Raw genomic sequence first — 15,495 nt, 5'->3', positions numbered from 1 at the left:
GGCATTTCAGACATGAATGCAAGGTTTACCAACATCATTAATGAGCTCAAGAGACTTGGAAAAATCTTCACTGAGGAAGAACAAGTCAAAAAGATACTCAGGAGTCTTCCTAAAGACTGGCAAGCAAAAAAGACAGCAGTTGAGGAAGCTCAGGATTTAACCACCTACAAATATGACGAACTCATCGGTTCATTGCTGACCCATGAGATATCTATGAAGAACTTCGAGGTGAAGGAAAAATCTGAAGACAAGAAGCAAAAATCCCTTGTCATGAAAGCTGACTCCACTGACGGGAGCTCAACTGATGATGAGGAGATGGCTATGTTCACAAGGAAGATGAAAAGGCTATTCAGGAAAAATGACAAATACTCTAAGAAGCCTTACAGAAAGTTTGATAAGTATAAAGATGACTCAAGCGACAGCAAATACAAAAAGGACAGCTCAAAGCCCATTACATGCTTTGAGTGCCATCAAACTGGCCATATTAAGTCAAACTGCCCCACACTGAGGAAAGACAGGAAGAGTGGGAAGAAGGCAATGGTGGCTACTTAGAGCGACAGTGATGAATCTTTATCTACAGAAACTGAGGCCACCGAGTCAGCGAAGATATGCTTCATGGCTGACGAACTTGCTGAGCCATGCGTCTCTGAGCATGCTGACCTATCAGATGACGAGGAGCAATCAAATGAGGTAATTTCTCTTCCCCAACTCAGAAACGATATGGTTAATGCCCTGAGTGATCTCTATACACTTGTCAAGAAGTGTAATAAGAAAGTTAGAGCACTCAGCAGGCGCTGTGACGAAGTGGAAGAGGTCAAACTGAGTGACCTCAGATTCCTTCTTCAGGACAATACAACTCTACATGATAACATGAAGATCATACATGAGTCTGTCTCTGAAGTCCAGTCAGTTTCAAAGAAACTAAGTAAGGACGTCACAGCTATCCAGAACCAACTAAAGGTTCCAAATAAAAGAAACAGTCCTCTGAGAACTCAGTACCAAGGTACTCAGCAGAGATGGAATCCCCAGCGAAAAGTCCAGTGTGACTTTTATGGGAAGTTAGGACACACCACTAAGGTGTGCTGGCACGCTCAGCACTGGGGTGCTGACAAGTCAGTGAAACATCCTAAACAGAAGGTCAGTTGTGACTTCTGTGGAAAGAATGGCCATACTGTCCATGTATGTCGCCATAAAATAAAATATGATACTTTACCTGTTGCACCTAACAAGCAAGGACCCAAAAAGAATTGGGTACCTAAAAGTAACTAGTTACAATGCAGGTAAGCCTGAGATGTGCCGAGAAGTCAAAGATGTGGTATATTGACAGCGCATGCTCAAGGCATATAACGGGTGATGAAACTCAGTTCATCATGTTTGAGCGTAAACGAGGAGGGAGTGTAAGTTTTGGAGACAACAAGAAGGGTAAGATAGTAGGCTCAGGAACCATCGGAGGTAATCCTACTATTGAATCTGTCTCCCTAGTCAGCGGACTCAAATATAACTTACTCAGCGTAGCTCAACTATGTGACAATGGGAAAAAAGTTATATTTGATGCTACTGGATGTAAAATATACGAGGGTAAAACAAATGAGTTAATATTAACTGCCCCTCGAATAGATAATGTCTTTATGCTAGACTTAGAGAAAAAGTTTTCAAAAACTGTGTGCTTAGTATCAAAGGAAGAGAATTCCTGGCTATGGCACAGGAGACTTGGTCATGTAAGCATGGACCTCCTGGCCAAATTAGCAAGAAAGCAATTGGTTGAGGGACTGCCCGAACTTAAATTTGAAAAAGATCAATTATGCCACGCTTGCCAAGCTGGAAAACAAACCAAACAATCTTTTCACAGCAAAAATATTGTCTCAACTAAACGTCCGTTAGAGTTACTACACTTGGATCTCTTTGGTCCAGTCCAGCCGCTGAGTCTGGGTGGAAGAAGATTTTCCTTGGTCATTGTAGATGACTTCTCTCGGTATACGTGGGTCATCTTGCTGACCGGCAAGGATGAAACCTTTGAGACATTTTCAAATTTGGTTAGAAAAATTGAAAATGAAAAAGACCTAAAATTAGCTCACATCCGTAGTGATAATGGTGGAGAATTCAAAAACCAAAAGTTTGTTGAATTCTGTGAAGCCAGCGGCATTGACCACAATTTTTCTGCTCCTAGAACACCTCAGCAAAATGGGGTTGTAGAAAGGAAGAACAGAACTCTGGTTGAAATAGCCAGGACAATGCTGGATGAGCATAGGCTTCCAAAGTATTTTTGGGGAGAGGCTGTTAACACAGCGTGCTATACTCTTAATAGGGCTCTAGTTAGACCTATACTCAAGAAAACCCCCTATGAACTTTGGAAAGGACGAAAGCCCAATATTGGATACTTTCGTGCCTTTGGCTGTAGATGTTTTATTTTAAATACCAAAGATAGCTTAGCAAAGTTTGATTCAAAAGCTGATGAGGCTATCGTTTTGGGCTACTCAACAAACAGCAAAGCATACAGAGTTTTTAACAAGCGAACTCAAGTTTTAGAAGAGTCAGTACATGTAGAGTTCGACGAAACTAACCCTACAGGTAGATACCAGCCGCTGACCGAAGATGATCCACACTCAGTAACCACCGCTGACCAAGAACCAGCTACTGAGTCATTCACGAAAAGGCTGACCAAGAGTAAGAGTGAACCTAAAATTACTTTTACTGACCCATCTACTTCTGCAGAGATTGTTGAAACAGAAATAACACAAGACATAAATCTACCTAAAGAGATAAGGATTCCAAGAGGGCACTCAGAAAGTGCAATCCTTGATTCTGCTGGGAATACCCTGATGATGAGGAATCAACTCAGGAAGTACCTCAGCAATGTTCCTTTCGTCTTAGTTCAAGAACCGAAGAATTTCGCTGAAGCTGAGTACGATGAATTTTGGATGAACGCAATGCAAGAGGAGCTCGATCAATTCAGAAGAAACGATGTATGGGAGCTAGTGCCTCATCCAAAGAGTCAAAAGACCATTGGAACAAGATGGGTCTTCAGAAACAAGATGGATGAACAAGGGAATGTAGTCAGGAACAAAGCAAGGCTTGTAGCTCAGGGCTACAGTCAGCAAGAAGGTATTGACTACGGTGAGACCTTTGCCCCAGTGGCAAGGCTAGAGGCAATTAGAATTCTATGTGCATATGCATCTTACATGAACTTTAAATTATTCCAAATGGATGTCAAAAGTGCATTTCTTAATGGAGTTATAAACGAGGAGGTTTATGTAAATCAACCTCCAGGTTTTGAGGACCCTAAGTTCCCAAACCATGTTTACAAACTCAAAAAGGCTCTGTACGGCCTCAAGCAAGCACCACGTGCTTGGTATGAGAGGCTGACCAGTTTCCTACTGACTAGAAATTATGTCAGGGGCAAAGCTGATACAACCTTATTCATTAAGAGAAAGGGTAAAGATACCCTGCTGGACCAAATTTATGTTGATGATATAATATTTGGTGCAACTAACGAATCAATGTGCAAGGAGTTTAGCAAACAAATGCAGACTGAGTTTGAAATGTCCATGATGGGAGAACTCAACTTCTTCCTCGGTCTTCAAATTAAACAAGGAAAGAATGGCATATTCATCAGTCAAGCCAAATATGCCAAGGAGATATTAAAGAAATATGATTTGGAAAATTGCAAGCCAATATCCACTCCTATGGGCACTGACACTGTCCTCTGCGCTGACGAGAATGGTAAGTCAGTAGACAGCAAATTATATCGAGGTATGATAGGCTCTCTACTTTACTTAACAGCCAGTAGTCCGGACATTCAGTTTTCAGTATGCTACTGTGCTAGATATCAATCTAACCCTAAGGAATCTTATTACATTGCTGTAAAAAGAATCCTTAGATATTTGCAAAGCTCAGTGAACGTAGGTTTATGGTATCCAAATACTCATGATTTTACACTCATCGGATACACTGACGCTGACTATGGACGGGATAAGCTGGAACGTAAAAGCACCTCTAGAGGATGTCACTTCTTAGGAAGCTGTCTTGTATCCTGGTTGAGCAAAAAGCAGGCGTTAGTAGCCTTGTCTACCACTGAAGCTGAGTACATTGCTGCTAGTCACTGTGTTGCTCAAGTCCTATGGATTAAGCAACAGCTTGAAGACTATGGTGTTCAAACGTAGACAATTGAAGTCAAATGTGACAACAAAAGTGCAATTGATCTTTCAAAGAACCCAATTCAACACAGCAGAATGAAGCATGTCAGCATCAGACATCACTTCATTAGAGACCATGTACTCAAGGGTGAGATCAAGCTGACCTTTGTCCCAACGGACGAACAGCTTGCGGATATCTTCAAGAAGCCACTGGCCCATGAGCAGTTCAGCATACTGAGAGAAGCAATTGGTATGTTTAATCCTCTTCAGTAAATTCCTGTGCTAAATGAATATGAATGCTGAGTGAATTCCTATGCTGAATGATTGTCTTTGCTGTGTACTCATTGAAACAAATTAAACAGTAAATACTGAGTAAACTTGCACACTGAGTAAATTAGTTTAAACTTAAACTTAGAAATCATCCCTTTATGCAGTACTGACCACTCAAAATATCAAACGATTAGTATTCTAAACGCTGAGTGTTAGATCCGTTAGAATAAATGCAATAGCACGTGTATAGCCCTAGGATGACGTATACGCCGTATGTGTCATAAATGCCAGGATCTTTGTCGGTTCAAAATCCCAAGGCAAAACTGACACATGGATTCGATTAGATCCACACCACACATCACCTCTATAAATAATGGGTATTTCCCCATTTTTTATTCTTTACGCTTATCGAACTCTCAAGCAAAGAAATTCCTTCTCTCTAAAAATCCATCGAAGCTTTCCCATCCTAAAACTATGACTAAGGTTTCCTACAACACCTCCGGTGCCGGCCACCAAAAGTCCAGCTCCGATGAACCTACAGGGAATCCTCCAACACCCAGCAAAGGAAAAGCTGGCCAAACCTCTGGTCAGGGAAAACCCGTAAAGGTCAGGACCTACTCCAAGGTCTTTGAAAATGCCCACGAATGGAAAGTTGAGCCCTCAAGATGGGTCTCTGAAAACTTCGTGCAAAATGAACAACCGTTTTGCGAGTGGATTTCACAGAATGGATGGACTGGGCTATTTTCAGTTAGGGATTATACTTACCCTGACCTTGTGAGGGAATTCTACCACAACCTCAAAGTTGCAAATGACAACACTGACTACCTGTGCACTGTGGTTAAAGAGAAAACCATCTTCATCAACCCTCTCTACATAGGAAATCTGCTCAAGTTGAAAACTGAGGGAGCAAGGCTGAGGAGATCTGGAGATCAGGATGGCACTGGGTATGAACAAAACTTCTGCAAACCTGAGGGTCACTCAGGAGAAGTCTCAGCTTCATCAATGGGTCAGCACCAGAAGATGGCTCATTATTTGCTGACCTACTTCATCTACCCAAAGATCAACTGCACTACATCAGCAACTAACTTTGAGCAATGCTTTATATGGCATATGCTGACGTACACTCCCATCAACATGCCAGTATTTCTCGTTGCTGGTTTCTTTCGAAGCACTGGCATGATGCGGCTTGGATCACTCATCACCAGAATCCTCATTGACTATAAGGTTGATCTCGAAGGTGAGGAGAAGACTCGAGGAACTGAGATCACAGCTGCCTCGCTGAGAGCATTAAAGTTTGGACAGCCTTTGAAGAAAGGTAAAGCTGCTGCTGCTGCTGCTGCTGGACAAGCTGAGGGAACTGCTGAGCCAAAGAAAGGGCGAAGGACTAAGGCCCCAGCTTTCCGCAAAAGGAAAACTGCTGAGACTCCTTCCAAAAATGTTGAGTCTCCAGCAAAAAGGCAGAAGTTAGCTGGTAAGTCAGCTGAGAAATGAAGCAGGCAAGGTGAGCCTGGAACTGAGGAAGCTGCTGAGCAACCTCAGAAGAAGCAAAAATCTTCTACACTGACTCCCCTCAATGCTATACCTAATGATTTCGTTGTACCGGGTGACTCTCACTTCACTCAGTGTCAAGGTACAATAGCCGAGTCTGAAGAACATGAGGTACAACTAGATGATCACTTCATCTCTCAAGTTGAGGAAGAACTTGATGGTGATAGTACCGAAGAAGAAGAAGAGGCCAGCGGTCAGGATGACGCTGAGGACTCCGAGGAGACAGCAAGTGACCATGAGACTGAGTAGGCCGATGCTGGGTTTGCTGCTGAAGATGAGCAAGTACTTGATCAACATAATGTTGATTCAGTCCAAGAACAAACTGACCAGCCTCATGATGAGCAACATGAATCTTCTCCTTCTCACTCAGAAGATGCTACTCAAACTGTCACTCCACCTCGTAAGAGAAGAAAGTTGGTTAAGGCTAGTGAGAAGCCTGTCAGTGAAGATTTTGTGCCACCACAAACTCTTCCTGACTTTGTCATCTCAAAGACAACTAAGGACCCCTCTACAGTCAAGCTAACATTTTTCAAACGCCAACCAACTTCCACTACATCGGCGCCATTAGAAAAGCAAGCCTCTGTTTCTTCTCAACAGGAACATGCCGACCAAAATGCTTCCGCCACCTCAACCAGTCAGGTTGAGCCGATTACTGTTCATGCCATTTCTTCAAGCATGGTGCTGACTCCACACACTTCTGCCGTCAGCACAGACAGTATTCGGATTACCACTTCTCCAACTCCACTCTCTGCCGATCAATCAACTATACCTAACACTCAAGTGCAGATTGAAACAACTATTCCAGTCACTGACCAGGTAACTCCTTTCACTCATCTTCATTCCGGTCACACTGATGTCCCTGAAGGCTCACAAAGCTATCGGAATGCCACTGAGTCCGGTAAAAAGATCATTGACTCAGTGCAAGCATTAATCTGAGACCTTCAACAATCTACTCCTCCTACTGCTGGGTCTTCAATTCTTGAGAATACTCAGCTTTCCCAAGTCACTCAACTTCTCAACGAAGTAAAGGGACTCAAGGACTTGCTGAATGTAATCATTACCTTCCAAGCACAGCAAGCTAAGCAGGATTCAATCGCCAAACTGGCTGAGATCTAGCTGACAGTCGTGCAATACTTGACCTCCTTACAACAACAAATCCAGAACTTGTCAGCTGCGAACACCGACTATGCCACTTCATCTGAAGTCAAGATGCTCTTTGCTCAAATTCACACCGAGCAACTCAAGACCAATGAGCAAATGGTTTCTTACAATCAGTGCTCAGTAGAGCAAATTGGTGAGGCTATTCGCTTGCTTAATCTGAATAAGCAAGAGATGGATACTGACGCAATGAAGCAGAATGAGATGCAGTCTATCATGCAACAAACCTTCAACCACATTCGTTATAACAATATTCAACGTCAGTATTACGACACAGCTCTTTTGAAGACCTTTCACCAAATCTTTGTTGGTCTTACTGAAGCTCTCATCTGGCAAGGCAAAGCTCAAGCATTTAGCGTCAACATGCTCAGTGCTGCTGACCTCAACATACCCGCAGAGGTATCAACTGATGGATTTGCAATTTTTGACAGCGTCAATGAAAGCGCTGACAAACTTAAAGAGCTGTCTAAAGAACTGACTCGAGCTGTCTTAACTGATGCTTTCAAACTTCCTCCTCCTGATGCTGACAAAACAGGGGAGAAAGATAAAACAGCTAGAGCTCAGCATGAGCGAAGTCAGTCTCAACACAAGAAAAAGAAATAGATAGGCTAGCTCAGTATAGACTAAGTCAGATGTAATCTATATGCCTTATCTATAAGTTTTGTTGTGTAACTACTGACTACTATCTATATATCATATCTGCATCTTTTATTCATATTCTTGAGTTATGATATATGTTACTAAGTACTGAGTCATTATGTATCTTCAATTATATCAGCTATGTTTTATACTTATAAATCTTATTGACTACATCAAATGCTGATAACATGTTTGACATTGACCTATGTGTTTATAAAACATTAACTATTAAGAACTCATTGAACAACAAATTACTCAGCGCACTCTATATGATTAAACCTTCCGTTTAATACTGAGTAAATAGAATATGTTGAATTAGCTGACCTATCTGAAAAACTGACCTTAGACTTACTCGATTAAACCTTAAATTCTTAGAGTAAAACTAAGTCAGTAGCTCAACCCTTACGGGGGAGTTTGCCAAGTTATAAAAGGTCAACTATCATGGGGGAGCTCATACTGAGTTCCTCGCTGAATAGTTTTGCCAACATCAAAATGGGGGAGTTTGTTGAAACACCTTTCCACATAAATTTTGATTTGACAAAATTGTTTAAGTATAATTAAAATACATATTCTAAACACACTAAGTTTAAATGCTTTGATTCATTCTACTAATGTGTTTGTTCAATGTTGAGTTAAAACTGTTTATAAGACACAAGAATTAAAAGGCCCAAGCCCAATACGGAAGTCAAGGCCCAAGTCAAACAACTCAGTACAACTCGGCCCGCGTTTGTCAAGACGTTGCCGTTTTTTAACAAAACGCAACTCAGCAAAAGAAGGATCTAGAAGACCTTCGGGAACAACTTCAAGATGAAGCTGCTGAGTAGTCTCGACAAAGCGTACAAGACAGCAGCTGGCAAATGAAAACTTCCAGACAAAGTATTTCTACTTTGGGTAAAGTTCAGACGACACAGTATGCTGTCTAGTTGACTTTACCATAAAAGGAGAGACAGTCTGCTGAGCTGACCGAGGACAGAAGATACACAATTCTGATTAGTCGAGAGCTCTGAGCAAGTCAGGATGACAACGATAGGTAGCCGTTTCCCTCCAACGGTTATTTCGAAATTCGAAATGACCGATGCCCAGACGTCTCTATAAATAGTGCCATCAAAAGCTTCACTCAACACAGAACTTGATCAAGCCATTACGCTGACCAAATTTCTACACAAGTTCTGTAAGCAAAGAAGCAAAGCAAAATCTTACACTATAATTCTTATATCTGTGTAAAAGTCTAGAGTGATTGTTTCAATCGTCTAAAGTGTCTTAGCAAATCTTTGTATAGGACAAAACACTTATCATTTCTAGAGATAGAAAGGAGAGGCTGAGTACTCGGTTTTAGTACTCAGCGAGAGATTAGGATTGAGTAGAGGTATAGAGGAAGGTACTCTTGTCATACTCAGTTGCTAAGATTGTAAAAGGTTTGAGGCTCTACCTTTAAAGAGCTCAGTAGAGGATTCGAAATCTCGGAACGTGTTCCGGGGACAGGACGTAGGCTTAGAAGAAGTCGAACCTGGATAAATCTGCTGAGTGAAGTATTTCTTACCTTTAATTCCTTATATATATTGCTTGCTTAAAATAACCAAAAACCGACCAAGTAAAGAGGTCAAGTAGAGTTGTGTGCGTTGAACATCTGAGCTCAGGAATAGACTCTAAGTGCTATCTCCTGACTCAAGCTAAGAAACTGACCTAGTCACCAGTTGACTAAGCCAGTATCTTGCTGTTTACTCAGCGCCGCTGTTAAAACCTTTTTCCTTAGAAAAAGAAGTCTGCCCTAATTGCAAAAAGTTTAAATAGTTCCTAACCCCCCCTTGGAACTATACTTGCAACCTTACAAGGGACCAACAACTTTCACTGACTGTAAGAGAGCAACGTCATTTCCCATTAATAATATATCGTCCACATATAGTATGAGAAATGCTATAGAGCTCCCACTTGCTTTCTTGTAAATGCAAGCTTCTTCGCAATTTTGTTCAAAATCAAATTGTTTTATGGTTTCGTCAAAACCCTTATTCCAGCTTCTAGATGCTTGCTTGAGTCCATAAATGGATCTCTGAAGTTTGCAAACTTTATTTGCATCCTTCGATATGAAACCTTCAGGCTGCATCATATATACATCCTCAAGCAGGTTTCCGTTTAGGAAAGCTGTTTTCACATCCATTTGCCAAATCTCATAATCGTAGTGAACGGCAATTGCAAGCATGATTCTGATTGATTTGGACATAGCCATATGAGAGAAAGTTTCATCATAATCAATTCCTTGCTTCTGACGATATCCTTTCGCTACTAACCTATCTTTGTAGGTGCTAACCTTTCAATCCATGTCTGTCTTCTTTTTGAAGATCCAGCTGCACCCAATGGGTATTATCCCTTCGGGTGGATCAACCAAAGTCCACACTTGGTTAGTATACATGGAATCCATTTCAGAGTCCATGGCCTCAAGCCATGCTTTAGAATCTGGACTAGTAAGAGCCTCTTCGTAGTTTTTGGGTTCGTCGTCTAACACGGGAACCTCATTATCATCTCCCACTAGAAAACCATATCTAACTGGGAGTTCACGAACTCTTTGTGATCTACGAATAGGTGGCACTGGAGTCTCATCTAATGGGACTCCTTCGGGTACCTCAACCGCCTCTGTTGTTTCAGTCGGTGTTTCTTCTTCTTGAACTTCATCAAGTTCAATCATGCTTTCCTTTTGTGTTTCTTCGAGAAACTCTTTCTCTAAGAAGGTTGCGTGCTTGGATACGATTACTTTTTTATCATCTGGATGATAGAAGTAATATCCCATAGTTTCTTTAGGGTATCCAATGAAGAAACATTTATCAGATTTTGAATCTAGTTTGTCGGACGCAATGCGTTTGACAAAGGCTGAACAACCCCATACTCTCATAAATGAAAACACGGGTTTCCTACCAACGAACAATTCATATGGTGTGGAACTAGTGGATTTAGTTGGTACTCGATTTAGGGTGAAGAGGGCAATTTCTAAGGCATAGCCCCAGAACATCTTTGGAAGTAACGCCATGCTCATCATGGATCGTACCATATCTAATAGGGTACGGTTTCTCCTCTCGGACACACCATTGTGTTGTGGTGTATAGGGAGGTGTCCATTGTGAGCATATCCCACATACAGTTAGATAATTCAGAAAATCATCTGAAAGATATTCGCCACCTCGATCAGATCGAAGCGTCTTTATTTTCTTTCCTAATTGATTTTCTACTTCATTCTTGAAGCATTTGAATTTCTCAAAAGCTTCTAACTTGTGCTTCATCAAGTAGATGTAACCATATCGGGTATGGTCATCTATGAAGCTTATGAAGAATCTGAATCCTCCTCTTGCTTGGACTGACATAGGACTACATACATCTGAATGAATGAGTCCTAGAGTGTCTGATACACGCTCACCTTTATTGCTAAAGGGTGTCTTTGTCATTTTACCTTTTAAACATGATTCGCATGTTTCCAATGATTCGGGATCGATTGGATCCATAAGCCCATCTGAATGTAGCTTTAGCATGCGTCTCTTGTTTATATGGCCTAAACGACAATGCCACAAGTAAGTTGAATTATCTAGCTTATGTCTTTTGGTATCAATTGCAAAAGCAGGAATTTTGTTATCTAACACATAAATCCCATTTTGTGAAATTCCTAAAAAATAAAAGATCGAATCTTTATAAAAATTGCAACTCTTGTTTTTTATTGAAATATGAAAACCGTCGTCAACAAGACGGCTAATAGAAATAATGTTGCGAGACATTTGAGGAACGTATAAACAATTCCTTAATTCTATTACAAGCCCAGAGGGCAAATTTAAAACATAATCTCCAATTGCGAGGGCGGCAACTCTTGCTCCATTTCCTACTCGCAAGCTTATGCTTTCTTTCTTTAGTTCCCTAGTTTGATTTAGCTCCTTCATATTTGTACAAATATGAGATCCACATTCGGTATCTAATACCCAAGATTCAGACAGTGAAACTGTATTTATTTCAATATAAAACATACCAGATGTTGAAGCACCGCCATTTCCCTTCTTGAGGGAGGCTAGGTACTCCTTGCAGTTCCTCTTCCAATGCCCGTCTTTACCATAGAAGTGGCACTCTCCTTTGGGCTTCTTCACTTCCTTTCCCTTAGCTTTGTAGGGCACGACTTTCTTACCTTTCTTGGGATAATTAGGATTGGGATAGCTCCCTTTCCTTTTCTTTGATCCCTCAATGACAAGAGCCGGTATGGCTTTGTCTTTCTTCATATTGGGCCCAACTGACTTGAGCATATTTGCAAGCTCTTCAAGAGAGGTTTGCAAGTCATTCATCTGATAGTTCATAATGAACTGTGAATAACTTTCTGGGAGGGATTGAAGAATTAAGTCTATACTTAATTCGTTATCCATCGCAAATCCAATACTAGAAAGTTTGGTAATGTAGCCAATCATCTTGACACAATGTGTCATGACAGATGTGCCCTCTTGCATCCTACTACGATATAGCAACTTGGATATCTCGTAGCGTTCGCACCTGGTTTGTTTCCCAAACAATTCCTTTAGGTGCATGATGATGGAATAGGCATCCATTTCCTCATGTTGCCTTTGTAATTCCGATGTCATCGATGCAAGTATGATGCATCCGGCATGATCATCACCAGCCTTATGCTTCTGGTAAGCATCAATTTCCTCAATGGGAGCATCATCAGCAAGGAGAGGAGGGTATCGATGTATCAAGTACATACCCTATTTTATCGAACTTCAAAACAATTTTGAGGTTACGAAACCAGTCGGTGAAGTTTGAACCATTCAATTTGTTATCGGTAAGAATGTTTTGCAGATTGGTTTTAGTCATGATTATAAGAGTGGGTTTAATTAAACCTGAGAGTGAGAAAGAGTAAACGTATGTCATTCATTTGCTTAAAGTATATCAATCTAAAATTATAGGCCTTTTAGTTTATTTTAGATTGCTCCTACTATTTTGCCAAATTAATAGCCCTCCATATTAATTCGAAGAATTTCACAAATCCTTTAGTGAGCTAGGATCCTAACTCCTGAGATTTCGCCTTGAGTTTACTCAACAAGCTAGTCTCATTCATTAGGTAGATTCATGTAATCAATCACATCTTTAATGTGATTCCTAGGTTATTGGGTTACTAACCACATTAGTAACTAATATGTTATTCATATTAATCCCAACCGTCTTGCCCATTAGTTTATGACAACATGAGTTTACTCATCTAATTATCATAATCTAATTTAAGTATTACCCCATATTCATGAAAAATGATTTTCGATAATTCAGGTGTTACCGAAAGGACCCCGAGCTTGAGTTTACTCAACAACCCAAAGGCCCTCAGCACTGCCGGCTGAATTATAATATTAGGGAGGGGCAGCCGATTTTAATAACTTGTTTATTTACTTAACTTTTTAATGAGGGATTTTATTTTAGGTCTCATAATCTAACTTAGTCTTGATTTGCTTTAGCATACATCAGACACATACATTCACATACATTGGCGTTATGGACATATCATCTAAATTATTCCGTCGAGCCAGAGACGAAATAAAAGGGCAAACCTAAGGAAATACTAACTATTACATATTTCTCTCTAGGTCCCCCGTCTTCTCCATGGCGCCTTGAAATTACATATTAATTTTTATACTACTAAAGAAAACTTCAATTGAATTGAAGGGAATTAGATGAGAGGAGAAATTACAATAGATAGTAGAAAGGCAGGACTCGCAGGCCCTATTTCAAAAATACCAAAAGACTAAAAGAGGGTCCAAATATGTCCATAACTCCAAACATGCATAGACTCAATTAAATAAATTTAATTGGTTGATTACATAACTATCTTATGTAATATTTATGTTAATCACATTAACATATCAAATTAACTTTCATCAAATTTTACTTCTAATAGTTTCGTATCTTTTATATTAATCTTTAGATTAATATAACTATACAAAACTTTAATTATGCACGTCCCAATTATTTTGATTTTAATTCATTTAACATTTTGATTTACAAATTGGTAAAACAAACTTTTAAACGAATTTTTCATTCGATAATCAAAACAGAAAACTATCAATTTCTGAAACATATATATTTAAATATAAAAACGATTTTAAATATATATATATATATATATATATATATATATATATATATCAGTTCTAAAACGGTTTTAAAACGATTTTCAGAAAATAGGAAAAATTATTATAGATTTCCGTTTTATCTTTAGAATTAATAAAACTGATTTTATCAATCTAACTATAAAACTAATAGATTTTGTTATAATGATTATCAACCAAAATAATTAGGAACATACGCATAATCTGTTTTAATTAACAATTAATTAAAACTTATTTATCTTTAGAATTAATTAATCAAAACAATTTGTTAATTAATCCTAACTATAAATATTTATTCAATCCTATTGAAAACTTCTAAATTTTCATATATGAAATAACGGATTTAACGATGGCTCTGATACCACGATTGGAAATTAGGCTAAGGTATAGCAGCGGAAATATACAAATTTTAACCTATTTCCATTTAACTACAAGATCCGTTAACCGTTATTTCATATAAAGAAGGATAAGAAGAAATACCTTTTAGAAGTTCTATCTACCGTTGCAAACAAAGTGCCCATAACTTCAAAAGAGATAGAAACTGTCTACCAATCTGCCCCTATCCGAAATAGACCTTCCAGACCTCCGATCGACAATCCCTTCGGTGGAAACGTGGAAGAATATGTCTAGATGCTCCTGTCCAAAAATTGCGACGATCCGACGGTTCAATCTCCGGGAATCCGCGAAATCGTGAACTAACCTGATGTAGGAGTAGTAAAACGAATTTCTCCCTTTTGTTTGTTTTTCTTTTTCGAGTTCCCAAACACGAAATAAAACACGGGAAGATTAATTTAGTATCAACCGTTGAATAGCAACCAAAGTAGATTGCCTCTAACTAATCAACACAAGATCAAGGATAAAAGAAATAGATGAAAATCAATTGATCAAACGAAGCCGTAGAGAAATCTCGTCCTCGAACTAGGGGTGTCGAATTTTCTCTCTCTTGGACTAGGTGAATTTCGAAAATCACAAGTAGGGTATGGCTTGCTTGGATTGCGAAAATCTCAAGGGAAGGGGTATTTATAATCTCTTGTATCTAATCCCTAGTTAGATAGAATTAGGTTACTGAATAGGAATTCCATTCGGAATAGATTTCCTAATTATTATCTCACTATATATCCAATATATTAAGGATAATAATAATAACCTTATTGGATAATAATAGGAGTATATTAATCTAATTAAAACTCCTAACTTAATTATCTCTTAATTAATTTAATTCATATTCCTAATCTAATTAGGATTAACAAAATCAAATTAATTATTCATGTATATCACTACATGAATTTCGACCCCCTTATGTCCATGGGCCTTATTGGGCTCAATTGGGCTTCTATCAATTAATTAACATCTATCTCTCTTTCAGGTTTCATGTCTTATGTGTGATCCATTAGGTTCTTATTGTTTCTAGCCGTATGCAACGTTATTAAATTAATTTTCAAAGAATTATATTTAATCTTTGCATAACGGAATGATGTACAGAGTATGTGATTAGCAAGTCCGTAATCATTCCCCCAGAGTTATAAGAAGACAGGTTGATTCTGTCGTTAACCTTTCCGTATTAGTTACAGTATAATTCGATCCTTTATCAACTACATCCTTGAACTGAATCTTATGACTATGGGTGATGTCAAG

This window comes from Euphorbia lathyris, chromosome 1 (genome assembly GCF_963576675.1).
Source record: "Euphorbia lathyris chromosome 1, ddEupLath1.1, whole genome shotgun sequence".
Lineage (NCBI taxonomy): Eukaryota > Viridiplantae > Streptophyta > Magnoliopsida > Malpighiales > Euphorbiaceae > Euphorbia > Euphorbia lathyris.
This window is presented reverse-complemented; position numbering follows the sequence as displayed.